Source organism: Equus caballus, chromosome 20 (assembly GCF_041296265.1).
Source record: "Equus caballus isolate H_3958 breed thoroughbred chromosome 20, TB-T2T, whole genome shotgun sequence".
Lineage (NCBI taxonomy): Eukaryota > Metazoa > Chordata > Mammalia > Perissodactyla > Equidae > Equus > Equus caballus.
The window spans coordinates 33,384,844-33,398,252 of NC_091703.1; positions in this window are offsets into that span (position 1 = coordinate 33,384,844).

Below are 13,409 nucleotides of genomic sequence, written 5' to 3' on the forward strand. Positions count from 1 at the left end.
AGCTACATTAATGTTTGAATAACTGGGGAGAAGGTGAGTAAGTAGGGGCTAGTCATTGTGGACCATGATAGAATCAGCCTAGCACGGCCTAGTTCTTCCTTTCATGTTTAGTTGGGTCACAGTTGGAAATTGAAGTTCTAGTAAATAGATCATTGTGAATGGTAATAAAACGCATCCTGTCTATTGGCCATGGAAATGCTTCTTATATCTTAAAACCAAATGACATGTTTAATATTGCATAATCAATTTAGAGGAAATAAAGATTAAAGTGCAATAATTCACTCTCTTTTGGACGCTGTATTAGTTACGTACTGCAGCATAACAAATTACCCAACACCTAGAAGCTCAAAACAGCAAATCGGTATTATCTCCTGCAGTTTCCCAGGGTCAGCAATCCAGGAGAGGTTTACCTGAGTGCTCCTGGCTCAGGGCCTCTCTCCAGGTTGCAGTCAAGTGTCTGCCAGGGCTGCATTATCTGATGGTTTGACTGGTGTTGGATTTGGAGGAAGCATGGCTCACTTATATGGCTGTTGGAAGAGGTCTCAGTTCCTTCCTGGATGGTACTAGGAGGCCTCAGTTCCTAGACGTGGGCTTTTCCATAAGGCAGCCAATGACAGCAGCTGGCTTCTCCCAAAGCCAGTGATCTGAAAGAGAGAGAGAGCAATCAAGATGGAAGCTGCAGTGTGTTTTATGTCCTGGACCCAGAGTCTCACACCATTCCATCAGCCTTACTCTGTCAGTTAGCAGTGAGTCATTAAGTGCAGCTCACACTCAAGAGGAGAGAATTAAGCTCCACCTCTGGAAGGGAAGAGTATCAAAGAATTTATGTACATGTTAAAACCAAAATTTAAATTAGATATTGTTGCAGGATTTTGTAAATCAATGCTTCTTTTATCTAATTAATTTTCTTTAGTGCTTTTCATTTCTCTTTTGTAAAGTAATGATTAAAAGTTTGAGACAGAAAAGGAGATACAACAATATTTGTAAGGTTTTTTTGCAATTACCTTTAATAATAGTGTTCCCTTCAGTAAGTTGCAACAAACTTGAGAACACGTAGTAAGTGAATCCAATAGTTCCAAGAAGTGGGTGCCATAACAATAATGCCTTTAAAATAAATAATAACTGTCTTTGTTTTTCCTTAGAAGTTTCACATTTGGGTTGTTAAGAATGTCAAAAATATTGGCTAATATACCAATTTTCTTACTGAAAATCATCTTCAAAAATAGTTGCCTGATGAAATTGCTTTGCAGTTAGAATAATATGAATCTCATACCTCAGTCTGTACACCTAGCTTAGCATCATGATAACAATTTTAGTGGGATGCAGTAGGCAGAATTGGTTAACTCCAATCTAGGAACAAAGTTTTCTAAAAAACTAGCTATTCAGTTGGCATCCAATAATGAATTTAACATCTTTCCTTTTGTTTTGGAATGAGATTTGATGGAAGTGATTTGGACACCAACGTGATTCTAAAAAGCACTGTTACTATGTGCCACTAAAGTTTTTTTATAAAGCAGCTGTATTGTGTTTTCCATTCACACTTTCTATTCTGTCACTGGTTATCCCTTTCTAAGGTTTTCCAGTTTAGTTTACATTGATCAACAATGTGCTTTTCCATTTTTATGGAAGTATTTAATTCAGTTCCATATGAGATCAAATGCAACTAACACATCAGATCCTTCACAATATAGAATTGCCTTGCTCATCAGATTGAACACGGTATACCAGAAAATCCTAGAGTGCCAGTGAGTAAAATATCACATGAGCTATTTCTAGCCAATGCTATGTTTTATGGCATCCTGGCCCTCTCTCTCACATGGTTCATAACATTGGCTGTGGCTTTGTTCCAAGGTGGGCAGTTCTTGCTAAGGATCCTTGCAATGAACTTTGGTATTTTCTTTCCTCTTTCATTTTTAAAAAATTGATCAGAAGTGGTTCATAAGCTGCAATTCGAAAAATGTCAGCTTATCAAGTAAATACTCAGGCACCCACCAGTGGTGTAAGAAACAGAAGCTATGAAGCCACCATGGGTGTCTCCCCAATCCCATCCCCCAGATATAACCTCTGTCCTGATCTTGTGTTTACTATTCCCTTGAGTTTCTCTAAAGATTTTACAGTAAATGTTTATATCCCCAAATCAAATATTATTTAGTTTTGCCTGTTTTTGAACTTCCTGTACAGTGAACTAGTACTGCATGGATTCCTCTGTGACTCAGCTTTACATAGGACAGTTATCCCTCATGGGTGAGGCTGTCGTTCATCCACTTTTGCTGCTTAAGTTTTACATTTTATGATTATACCACAGTTTTTCTATTTTCCTTTTGCTACATATGTAGTTATTCCAGTTTTTGCTGTAAACACTAGTGTGCATGTCTTTTGTGGCAAATAGGCAAGAAATTCCTCAGAGTGTGTGATCAGACGGAGGATCGCTAGATTGTATGGATTGTATGGGGAGTGTACTTTAACCATTCTAGATCTTGCTGATTTGGTTTTCAAAGCGCTTGTACCGATTTAAACTTCTACCAAGAATGTGTAAGAGTTCATGTTGCTGATGTGATTGTTCTGTAATAAAAAGCTCAGCTGAAGGGGAGGAATGAATTGAAAGCCACTGCCTTGGCTGCAGAATCACCCAGGCATTTTCTTTTTAGATTCTATTAATAACTTTATTTACTTTTATTCCATGTATGTTGGCATTGTACTTTTAGCATATACGGCCCGATAATGCTTCCTTTCAGCATAACCACATAGTGTCATTTCGTATGTTTGGGTTCTTGCGTAATGAAAAGGAAAAAGGGAGGTTGGAGGTAGGGAGAGAGGGAAGGAGAAAAGATGAAAGAAAATAAAAGAGAAAATAGGAGAGGAATTGGAAAAAGAGGAGAGAGAACATTTTCAAGTACAAGGAAATATGGGTGGGGTAGACTGATAAAAACTTAAGAGAGAGTTATTAGTTTGCTTTGTTGTATAATAAATTACCCTAAACCTTAGTGGCTTGAAACAATAAACATCTATTACCTCAAGGAGATACTAAAAAGACAAGCAAAATGGAACAGACGCTTGTGGGAGAAGTTGGATAAAGAGAGGATTTTACAAGATGAAATAAGCAATAGGTCATTACTATACAGATGAAAATGATTCTATTAGTCCAAGTCCTCCAAGAAGCAGATGCCAAATGGGATTAAATGCAGCAATATTCTATTAGGGGAAAAACCAGTCAGAGAATATGGAGAGGGAGTCGGAAAATGCTAGGAGAGCCAGCAGAGGGAGATGCAAGTCCGATCGCAAGTGTTGGTCAGGAGAGAAGGTATGTAGGACTATTGTAGACACCAGGCAATCTAAGTGAAGTTGAGTAAGGACCCAGGGAGTCCTCAAGCCACCGTTGGCCATCAGAGGAGCCCCATGTCTCCCAGAAATAAGCCCGCTAGTGTCCCTGCTGTGACTAGTCTAGTCATTGTCTGGGAACAGTCCATGGGAAGCAGGGTCTCTGCACAAATGCTGTCATGGATTTCAGAGCCCAGGAGTGGGGACCCTTGTGGCTTACCTGGGGCATGTGACATAAAACTTTGTACCTTAGGGGTCTAGGCCCTCGGAACTCTAACCCTTCTCAGGGTGGGTTTCTGCATGTGTCCAGTCACAGTTACAATAGGGCAAGAGGGAACCAGGAGGACCCGAAGTCTATCACTCAGGTTCCACATGCATTCCTCTTGCCCCTATTGTGTGACACAGTCCCATCCCCTCCTGCAGATCAGGGCCGATTGCCTCTGCTTCAAGAAAAGGAGACTCATTTCCTTACCTCCTAGTCTCCAGGCACATGGAGTCCAAATTTCCTTGGTGGCAACCGTAATATGTATTTCAATGGGACCCTTGTCATGTCCCCTTATAAGAGCGCCTCCCTTTTGGTTTGGGAACCAGGACCTCCTATCCTGTACAGCCCAGAGTTGTGGAGACAGGAAGTAAAAAATGCCCCAGTGAATGATTAGAAGTGATGGTAAGTGGGGCCCTACCTGTTCCACTTCTTGGTGCTGGATCCACATTGTCTTCCTATTGAGAACACACACCACACAGAAGTCTCTGAATCAATAAATACACTGTGTCCTGTAAGATGTAACCCCATCCTTCAGGACATTTGCTCAAAGCTGGTTCTTCAGTTGTGCCTTCAGAAGGTCTGTCCCAAGTCTGTGTGGCTGGCAGCCCCTGGATGGTGCAGATTGTGATATGACCAGTGGATCGCATGGTCCTGGTCTATCCTATACCTCCTTCACAGTGAAGTGTGTTCCCTGGTTGGATACTATGCTAAGAGCAACTGCAATTCTGTGGGTCTTGTTCTCTCAATATCTCAAATAAGTTAAACATAGCTTGTGATTAGATATCAGATTAGGGCCACAATTTTTGTTCTGAGTGGAACTGAAAAGTAATGGGAACGTGTCCATTTTAGTGTGTCACCTAATGTGACCCACGGTGTCTTGCAAACAGCCCTTCACCTTCTACCTTTGTCAACTGTCAGTTGTTCCACTCTATGCTTTGGAGTTCCAGACAATTCAGACTCTTGAAGAGCCTCACATTCAGATACAGGGCAAAAAGGCTAATATTTCTGTCTTAGTTTGCTAGGGCTACCATAACAAAGTGCCACAGACTGGGTGGTTTAAACAGCAGCAATTTATTTTCTCCTAGTTCTGAAGCTAGAAATCTCAGATCAATGTACCAGCTGGGCCTTGTCCTTGGTTTCTTCTGAGGCCTCTCTCCTTGGCTTGTAGATGGCTGTCATCTCATCCTAACTCTGCATGGTGTTTCCTCTGTGTGTTTCTGTGCCTTAACCTCCTTTATATGAGGACATTTGTCAAATTGAATTATGGCCCTCTTTAATCGCCTCGTTTAACTTTAATTACCTCTTTAAAGACCCTGTCTCCAAATGCAGTCACATTCTGAGACATGGGCTTAGGATTTCAACATATGAATTTGGAGGGACACACTTTAGCCCACAAAAAAAGGGATTTTCCCTGGCAGTGCATTTTCTAAGGAATAAAAGAGAGTGAGTTCCTTTGGCTGAATTCTGTCTCTTGGTATTTTGAAATTTTGATTTTGAGATAAAAACCAAAAATGGAGAGCCAGAGTTTTGTTTTACCCAGAAGATGAGCCCTCTTTAAGTCTGGCATCCCAGGATATCAAGGCCAAGTGCTGTGTAGGTCTCCAAAGTCCTGATCACACTGTCACAATTCTGGTTCCATCTTTTTTGTTTTGTTTTAGTTTTTCTTCTCATTTTAACTTTTTAAAGACTTTGTTCTTTCAGAGCAGTTTTAGATTTCGAATGAAACTTGGAGGAAGGTACAAAGATTTCCCATATTCCCTCTGGCCCCACACATGTATAGCCTCCCCTATTGTCAATATTATTCACCAGAATGATCTATTTTTTTTTTTTTATCAAGGATGAACCTAGATTGACACATTGTATTCACCCAAAGTCCACAGTTTATCTTAGGGTTCGCTCTTGGTGTTGTGCATTCTATGGGTTTGGACAAAAGTATAATGACATATATCCATCATTATAGCATCACATAGAATGTTTTCATTGTCCTAACAATCTTCTGTGCTCCACCCATTCATCTCTCCTTCCCCTGACTCCTGGCACTCACTGATCTTTTCTTGTCTCCATAGTTTTCCCTTTTCCATAATGTCATTTGGTTGGAATCATACAGTACGTAGCCTTTTCAGACTGTCTTCTTTCACTTAGTAATAAGCATTTAAGGTTCCTCCATGTCTTTTCAAGCCTTGATGGCTCACTTCTTTTTAGCATTAAATAATATTCCATTGTCTGGATGTATCACAGGTTATTTATCCATTCACCTACTGAAGGACATCCTGGTTGATTCCAAGTTTGGGCAATTATGAATATAGCTACTATAAACATCAGCATGTAGGTTTTTGTGTGGACATAAGTTTCAACTCTTTTGGCTAAATACCAAGGAGCACAATTTTTGGATCATATGGTAGGAGTATATTCACTTTTGTCAGAAACCAACCACCAAACTGTCTTTCAAAGTGGTGTACCATTTTGCATTCCCATCAGCGCTGAGTGAAGATTCCTGTTGCTCCACACTCTCGCCAGAATTTGGTGCTGTCAGTGGATTTGGACAAATTTCCTCTGCAATTTACTTTCTAGAGGGAAATACACTGAAAATCCAGCTCATTTCCGGAAACCGAATGGGATTAAAAAGTCAAATTTTGCTTTCAGTGGACACACAGAAATCAAAATACAACATCTCAGGGATTGAGGAAGTACAGACCTATGTCTTTCTAATGTGTGTGATTCCTGGGGCAAGTGTTTGAGAGTCTGAATTTTCCAAAGAACTTATTTACTGAGCAAGTGTTTATACTTCTTGCAATAAAGTCAGGGGAAAGGGAAGCCACCTTGCAACCAAGTGAACACAGATGAGAAGATGAAATGAGGTATTCTGGGAGAAATCAGAGAGGGCGTTTTTCCTGAGGTGTCCTTGTTTTTAGGGTTCTCATTAACAACATTCTTGGGGGTGTAACCACAGCCTTTTTTTGTGAGGAAGATTGGCCCTGACCTAACATCTGCTGTGAATCGTGCTTTTTGCTTGAGGAAGATTGTCACTGAGCTATCAACTGTGCCAGTCTTCCTCTATTTTATGTGGGATGCTGCTGTAGTGTGTCTTGATGAGTGGTGCAAGGTTCGTGCCCAGGATCCGATCCTGTGAACCACAGACTGCCGAAGTGGAGCACACGAACTCAACCACTACACCACCAGGCGGTCCCCAACCAAATCCTTTTTTAACAAATCCTAAATGAGAAAATCATTGAAAGGACATTTAGCAAGTGGTTGACACAGGGTAAATACTGAAACATCCATGCTTGATTCAAAGATAGTGATCATTCCAGGATGACTGAGTCTCCCATGTGTCAATAGGGAGGTGAGCCAGGGACTTTTCCCAAGGACCAAAAAGAAGAGCTTCTGGGAGACAAGGGCATCTCATAACAAAGCAGAGGACTGGGCCTGGTGTGTGTGGATCACAGGTGTTTGTTCCTGTTCATGATCCAATGCTCAGCACCCATGGCAGAATGTGGATAGATTTCAGCAAATGTATCAACTGGACAGATCAATGAGTGCAGGTGTGAGCCAACAAGGAAAATCCTGTGACTTCTGTCAGGACATAAATTTAAAATTTTTGATGTGTTTACTTTGCAAAGGTCAGTAGGTGAGTGGTTAGATGGATGGGTGGATGAAGGAATGGATGGGTGGGTATATTCACATGCTGTGTGAGTGCCTTTCTACCTCTGTCTATGTCTGTCTCCCTGACCTTTGTCTGTCTCTTTCTCTGTTCATATCTGCCACTGACCCTAATAATCATCCTTCCTCATTCATAAGTAACTGGAGTGAGTAAAAACCTTTTACCTTCTTTTATAGGATCTTGCCTGTGTATTGTGTTTTTGGTCACACCACAGAAAAAAGAAAGAAATCTGTGAAAACTAGCATAAGTAAAACAGATGCTTCTGATGTGGGGCACTGAGAAGATGTGAGGGACTGAGGCCTCTCGGGGAGACCAGGGCTGTGCTTCACCTTCAGAGTGAACCTGCTCAAAGTAGACAGAGAGCAGGAAAATGCCCACACTAATTGTGCCCTTGCTGATTCAAACAGAGGGCTCTTTCTCCAGATCCTTCTGTGTGTCCTTCAGTCTTGGCTGTCTATGTCAAGGTTACTGGTGTGAAAAAGGATTTGAGAACTTCCAGCAGAGACTTTTGGTCTCTTTTCATTGATTTCTCTGGACTTTCAAAAACACAGCTAGAGACATAAGAAATAAAATTGTACATAATTCTTCTGGAATTTGCTAAAGTCACTGAACATTCTGTAAATGCCAGAGCTACTTTTTTGGCAACTCCATGAAGTCAATTATGCCCAATACGGAGTGAACTTAGGCATTGGATGGCTTCCTTCTGTTTGGATTCCATGTGGACCATATTAGCAAGAGTTCCAGAGACAGATTTTGTTGCTCCACTATTGAGCTCATGTTTCAAGACAAGGAAAGAAAGTCTGGCCCCTGTGGAGTCCAGGACTGCTCAGAAGGAATCTTCATCCTCACGTAGATGTCCAACACCCAGATCAGACACCTTTGCCCCAGAAGCCCACAGACCTCCTCTTCCTAGAGCTGCTCGTCTGAATCCAAGAGCACAGAGTGGCAGCGCCCCTGTGTGGCCACAGGGCTAAGGACAGAAGACCCCGTTCCCCTTTCTCCTCCTCAGTCAGGACCTCCCCAGGTTCTCCTTCTGCTCCCAGCCCTTGGAGAGGGCTCTGCACAGAAGGGGGTGTTCAGATCGCAGGTCAGGCTGAGGGCCTGTTTAGCCTTTTAAAATCCAGGTTGAAGGGGTGACGTCAGCAACATGGTGGAGTGAGCAGTTTTCTTTGTCTCTCTCCCTTCAAACTACAACTCATTGGACATTCATCAGTCAATGAAGGATATCCACAAAGCATCTCAGGATGCCTGAGAGACCTGTGCTGCTGTACATTGGAAGGTGGACAGACTTCCCCCTGGGAGGAGGTGGAGATTGGTGAAAACTCTCCAACCCCCAGACAGCCTGGTACCTGCAAGCGACTTTCTTCCAGTGGACATGCTCATAGCATCGCCATGCACCAAGGGCAGGCATGTGCTTGCATCGGCGGAGCGACAGTGGAAACAGGTGACGACAGCCCTACCTAAGCCTCCCATGATTGCCCCTAAGCCAAGTGGGAAAATCCATGGTCCCACAGCAGCTGCAGGGAAAGCCTCTACTCGGCATTAGCAGAGAGACCCCGCCCAGCATTCAGAATGCTGGGATGCCCTGGGGCAGGAGGATACTGGGCAGTGCAGCAACCCGCCAGCTGCCTCTGACTCATGGTCTCCTGCTGTGGCCCAGAGGGGGCAAGGAAGACCAAGTGAGTCTATGTGAGTGGGAAGTGGCAGGTTGGAGTCCCAGCAAGCCTTTTCTGTGGGCCAGGGGGAAAATCCACAGTCCCACAGCAGCCACAGTGAAAGCCTTTGTGCAGCGTTAGTGGAGAGGCCCTGCCTGGCAATCACAAGGCTGGAAGGCCCTGAGGCAGAAGTAGCACAGCTGGGTGAGCTAACCACAGACTGCAGTAGATACCCATAGCTCTGCTGTGGCCCATAGTGGACAAGTGAGATCTTGTGGGCCCTGATGGTGACAGAGCTGTGAATCTAGGTGAACCTTGCCCCGGCCACTGTGAAAGCCCATAACACTGCTGCAGACCCTAAGGAGGGAGCGTGTCTAGGTGGTCTGTGACAGTAGGCACCAGCAACCTGAGGCCCCTTTGCAATTGTCCCCACAGCTGGCAAGAGACCCCACAGGACCACTATGACCATGAGGAGGGGCCCAGGTCCGGTCAGGAACAGCTGACAGAGATCCTGGTCAGTGCAGATTAAACAGCTGCCCCCCCCCCCCCACTCCAGTAGAAGCAAGTAGAAGCAGTAACTAAACTCTATCTCTATGCAGAAGCACAAATCCATGCCATAAAGCAGTATGAAAAAATATATTAAATCTCCAGAACAGAAGGAAAATGACAAGTACCCAGAAAACAATCCCAAAGACACTGAAATCTATAACCTAAATGATGATGAATTCAAAATAGCCATCATTAAAAAACTCAATGAGTTAAAAGAGAATACAGATAGACAACTCAATGAGTCAGGAGCTATGTCACAAAAGAGCTAGATACTATAAAGAAGAACCAATCAGAAATATTGGAGATGAAGAACACAATGGAGGAGATTAAGAATAATATGGACTCTCTGAACAGTAGGGTCGATAATATAGAGGACAGAATTAACAATTTGGAGGATAGGAATATAGAAATGCTGCAGATAAAGGAGGGGAGAGAACTAAGACTAAAAAGAAATGAAAAAACTCTCTGAGAAATATCTGACTCAATAGGAAATGCAGCATAAGGATTATAGGTATCCCAGAGGGAGAAGAGAAGGAGAAGGGGGCAGAAAGCCTGTTCAAAGAAATAATGGCTGAGAATTTTCCAAACCTGGGGAGAGAGATGGAACTCCATGTTACAGAAGCTAATAGATCTCCAAACTTTGTCAATGTAAAAAGGCCAACCCCAAGGCACATAGCAGTGAAGCTTGCAAAAGTCAATGACAAAGAGAAAATACTAAGGGCAGCAAGGCAGAAGAAAATAACACACAAAGGAGCCCCCATAAGGCTGTCAGCAGAAACCTTACAGGCTAGAAAATAGTAGAATGATATATTCAAAACTCTGAAGGACAAAAACTTGCAGCCAAGAATACCCTATCCAGCAAAAATATCCTTCAAATATGATGGAGAAATAAAAACTTTCCCAGATAAACAAAAGTTAAGGGAGTTCATTGCCACAAGACCTCCCCTACAAGAAATGCTCAGGAAGACCCTCATACCTGAAAAATCAAAAAAAGGACAGGGGTTACAAAACCCAGAGCAAAGGAGATAAGTAGAAAGACAAAATCAGAAAGTTGCAGCTCTCCATCAGAACAGGTTAGCAAAAGTTAAGTATAACATTAAAGATAAAAGGAAGGGAAACACCAAGAATGAATGTAATCTTACCATTTTAACCGCAAACTCAAACATAAGAAGGAAGAAAAAAAAAATCTGACAATAATAACCTAGAAGGGGAAGAGGAAGGGGATGGAATGGCTTAATCTAAGGAAATAAGAGGCTATCAGAAAATGGACTATCTCATCTATCAGATGTTTTATACAAACCACATGGTAACCACTAAACAAGTAACAAGAATAAAGACACAGACTACAAATAAGAAGAAAGCCAATATAGAAATCTACCTACCTGAATTAGTAGTCCAAAAATCATGGGACGAGAAACAAAGGAAATGCAAGAGAACTGGAAAACAAGTGATAAAATGGCAGCGTTAGGCCCCCACATTTTAATAATCATGCTAAATGTAAATGGATTGAACTCTTCAATCAAAAGACACAGAGTGGCAGGATGGATTAAAGAACAAGACCCAACAATATGCTGCCTCCAGGAAACACATCTCAGCCCCAAAGACAAACACAGACTCAGAGTGAAGGGATGGAAGACGATACTCCAAGCTAATAATGAACATAATAAAGCAGGTGTCACTATACTTATATCAGACAAAGTAGACTTCAAAGCAAAACAGATAAAGAAAGACAAAGAGGGGCATGATGATAAAAGAACACTCCACCAAGATGACATAACACTTATAAATATATATGCACCCAACACAGGAGCACCAAAATATGTAAAGCAACTATTAACAAAACTAAAAGGAGACATCAACAACAATACGATAATAGTAGGGGACCTCAACACCCCATTAACACCAATGGATAGATCATCCAGACAGAAAGTCAACAAGGAAATTATAGAATTAAATGAAAAATTAGACCAGATGGAATTAATAGATATATATAGAACACTCCATCCAAAAACAGCAGGCTACATGCCAGGAGCCGTCAGCCTACAAATGAAGCCTCTGCCTTGTGACACGGTCCAGGAGAGAGATGAGGGGATGCATAGTGACCCTCAAGGGAATCTACCAGGCTGCTCCTGCAACAAGTCTCCCTGGTACTTTTGACTTTCCTGCTTCTGCTCACTCTGTTCTGCACCTGGGGTTATTTCAGGGGAAGTCAGCCCAGCCCTGGCAATGAGAATGATACAATGCAATATTCTAGGGAAAGTTCTGGGGAAAAACATCTTTTAGGGAAAGAACATTCTGACCTGTCCTTTGGTCGGGTGAGGCAGTGGGAGTGGAGAGGGAACAAAGAAATCTGTGGCCCCCACAGATCTCTCTAGGAGGATGGTGGTTGCCATGGTCCATTAAGTCAGGAGGCTGCTGGGGTGGCCTCCTCAAAGTAAAGGATTGCAGAAGCTTGACTCTCCCAGGCCTACACACAATCCAGATACAATTGCTCTTAGGACTATTGTCTACCTTGCAAAAACCTGCTTACATGAGCCAAAAATATGTACTGGGACTGTTTCATGAAATCATCCTTGCATATCCTGAGCCATATATAAATCATACATACACAAAATAAAGTTAGACTTGGACACCACACTCCTTGTCTTACTGCCTCTTCCTTCGCTGATGCCATCCATCCCTCAGGAGACCTGGATCTGGCTGGGGCTGGACCCCGGAAAGTGGCACCCTAACAGGGACCTGAAGGGTAAGTTCCCACCTCTTCTTGGGATGGATAGGATCCTACCCAGGGCTGGAAAGAATAGCCCCCTTTAGCCCCTCTCTGGAAAGGGAGAGTGAGGAAAGGACAGAAGGGTAGTAGGTGTTAAGAACTTTGAGAAGTTTTAGCCCCTCTCCAGAAAGGGAGAGTGAAATAAGGTTAGGAAGAGTAAGAAATATTAAGAACTTTTGAGAAGTTTTGGGCCATACTGAGTCTAAAGAAAGAAGGCTCTGTATATAAATAATAACATGTATGCTTGCAAATAAGACATAAAAGCCTCTTTGGGACAGATATATAAATTCCTACATTTTGTACAAGAACAATGTCCCTGGTTCCCCGAAGAGGAAACTGTTAATTTGGAAACCTGGATGATAGTGGGAACACAACTTAGAAGCTGATTTTCTTTATAAAGAGGTTATATCAACTTTGCCTAAGTATGTTTTAAAATGTCTAACTGGGAATACTTCCTTGTGCAACATTATAAGAGCAAGACCTGTTAAGTCCTGGCCCTGGGTCCTGTCACCACGCAGCAGCTCTGACTGCCCATGGGTCCTGTCCCCATGCTATTCCATGCTATTCTCTAAATAAAAGAGCACTGCATCCAAATCTTGAGAGCCCAAGAAATCTTTCTTTTGACTCCTCGGCTCACTGACCCCGCATCATTTCTGGTGGCCCGTATAGGGAACTTGCTTCATCGGCTTGTGAGCTCATGTTCTGGTAAGTGCCCTATTTTTTCCTTGTGACTTTCTCTTTTTTGAGGATGGATCTAAATTCACTGCTCCATCGGGAACCTTCTCGGACAGCTGTATGAATCCATGTTTGCTGCCCATGGCTACTCTATGGGGCAAATTGTGGCATTCAGCCTGAAGAGAATCAGTACCTTAAGCCTGAGGGTGATGGAAAATGAATTAATCCATTCCTTCCTGACTCTATCTCTAATAGACAAATTTTACATGGGCATGGGTCAACCACTTAAGTCATTAGGACGGTCACCAATCTCCAAGACTCCCGTGGAAGGTTTCTTTTCCTAAGGCTGGATTGGAATCCCTCGCATGGCACCTGACCACGCTCTGAACTGTGGGAAAGTCCCAATCTGGACTCCAGTTCAAGGAAAGTACCAAACTCTAACCTTTGGTTGAGTATGGGAACCCCTTCTTGGGAGAATGGCTCCAGGCTGCAATTGGGTAGAATGGCCCCCAGACT